The sequence below is a fragment of the Scleropages formosus genome, chromosome 5 (assembly GCF_900964775.1).
Source record: "Scleropages formosus chromosome 5, fSclFor1.1, whole genome shotgun sequence".
Taxonomy (NCBI): Eukaryota; Metazoa; Chordata; class Actinopteri; order Osteoglossiformes; family Osteoglossidae; genus Scleropages; species Scleropages formosus.
Window position 1 is genome coordinate 37,222,263 of NC_041810.1, and position 2,213 is coordinate 37,224,475.

Below are 2,213 nucleotides of genomic sequence, written 5' to 3' on the forward strand. Positions count from 1 at the left end.
GCAACCGCATTACTGCTGCCGCTGCCACCTCACTTGTGAATAAGACCCCAAGATGCTTAAACTCCTCCACCTGGAGCAAATTTTCTCCCCTCACCTGAATGAGGGGGGCAAGACTATCTTTTTCCATGAGAGTAGCATAGAGTCAAACTTGAAGGTGCTGACCCTCATACCCACCAAATCAATATTAACACATCCACTCCATAACCTTTACAGCTTGCTGGTTTTTTTTTTTTTTCCCTTCTTCTTCTCTCCCCCCCCCACCAGACACTGAGGAGACCACTACCAACACATCCTTTTCACCCCAGATGGGACTTGAACCCACAATCCCTGGCTTAGGAGGCCAGTGCCTTATCCATTAGGCCACTGGGGCTAAACTTAGCAGAATACCTAAAGGAAGTGTAAATGAAGAGGAACACCACCGTGATGCTTGGTTCTTACATTTTTCAGTAATGCCTTTCAGTTTAACTGTGAAGCCAGAATACACTAAAAACTCCCAAGTGTTGTTCCAACAACAAGGTGTCGCCTGCCTTATGACACTGTGGCAAACGGATGTGTACTTAAGAAGAAAGGAATTATATCATGCGGGCATATGAACTAGAAATGGATAACAGAGCGTTAATTGAACTGCGAGCGACTTCTGCATCGTCATGGCAATACAGAAACGCGGATGTCTCTTGCGGCAGAGATTCGACATGACTCAAACAAAGGACCCAAGATAGGAGAGAGTATCTTACTTTGTCTCTCCCCAGCGAGAGAGAGAGTCCCTCGTCCCCTGTGCTGGACTTAAGGGAGTCTCCCCGAGCATCCAAAACACACTCCTTACATACGTCTAGAGGCGCATGCTAAGTGCGCACACGCGCACACACACACACACAAATAGTCTTAACCGCTTGCCTCATACAGGGTTGCAGGGAGCCAGAGCCTAACCCAGCAACTGAGGGCATAAGGGGACACACTCAGAACAGGACACCAGTCCATCGTAAGGCACCCCAAGCGGGACTCAAACCCCAGATCCACTGGAAAACAGGACCTGGTCCAACCCCCACTGTGCCACTGCACCACTGCACCACTGTGCCACTGCACCAGTGCACCCCCCTCTCATGCTAAGCATATGGTGGCATTTCTCATTGGCTTTCTCTCTGCATGATCAACGCGTGCTCAGCTCGTGTTTGCTTCGAATTTGTTACTTACTTATCTGGTACGTTCCCTACAGGCTAGAGTGAGCTATGCGCATTAACCTTATTTATTTTCTTGTTTTTTCGCTACCAGCCAGTGTCTGGTTAGTGTCTGAGTTGGGGGCGCAGTTTCGGTACATTCCTGCTTCTTGCGCAGCGGGCTTTCTGCAGCAGTTATGGAACAAATCAGCTGCACAAAATTGCACAATTTTTTTGCTTTTTTTTTTTTTTTTTTAGTATAAAGTGGAGGCAACTGTTTGGTGGGGCGTGAGGGGTATGTGGGGTTTTGGGAGGGATGGAGTACTGGTGGCGTGGTTGGTTTGTGTCCAGCCCCCCTTGATTTTGGCACAAGGGGGTTGAACATCTTTCCCTGTGTATTATTGCATGTTGGTTCTAGGTGACTAGTGACTGCTGTGAACAGGGCAGCTGGCGGCATGGGAAAGATCGTGTGACAGCAAGGAGAGACTGCTGGCAGGAGGGAACAGACCCCACTAGGGGCTGACATGGGCTAGCAACCTGTGTCAGCAGCATCTTGTGCTCTTGTGTAGCAGGAGGTGCGCCCTGTTTAAGCTACAGACACACAAATGTTATCAATACCCCAAGAGTCAGTGAGAGCAGGGGTGGAAGACGACTCATCGGTGGATATAACGGCTTTAGACCTTGGCGTGAACTTGACCATGAGTAGGGGGGAAAGCACGAACACAACCACGCCAAGTAGGGGTGGATCGGTGCTGCAGGTGTGTGTTTGTGGTTGGAGGAAGGTGACTTCAGTGAGAAGCCTAAGAATTCATCAAGGCAAGAAGAAGTGTTTAGGGGGACGAGGCAGGGGCCCCGCATTGATCGCCACCACCTACGGAGTGGTCCAGATAAGTCAGGTGAAGTCCAGGGGCAGGTTGCACACCAAAGACCACAGGACATCAATACCTCTGTCTTAGAGGAGACAAGACCAAAGATGGATGCACAAGGCAGCATCGATCATGGAGAGGATGCGGGGCAGATGATACCAAGATGAGAACAAAAACCTAAGGTGAGATGGCC

The 2,213-nt window shown here is 49.7% G+C and overlaps 1 non-coding gene across 1 annotated transcript; it reads right to left on the minus strand.

The window, feature by feature from the left end:
* Window positions 1-297: 297 nt before the first annotated feature.
* trnar-ccu (transfer RNA arginine (anticodon CCU)) lies at window positions 298-370 on the minus strand. The gene has a single exon. It is a non-coding gene; the product is annotated as a tRNA-Arg (tRNA).
* Between the last annotated feature and the right edge of the window lie 1,843 nt (window positions 371-2,213).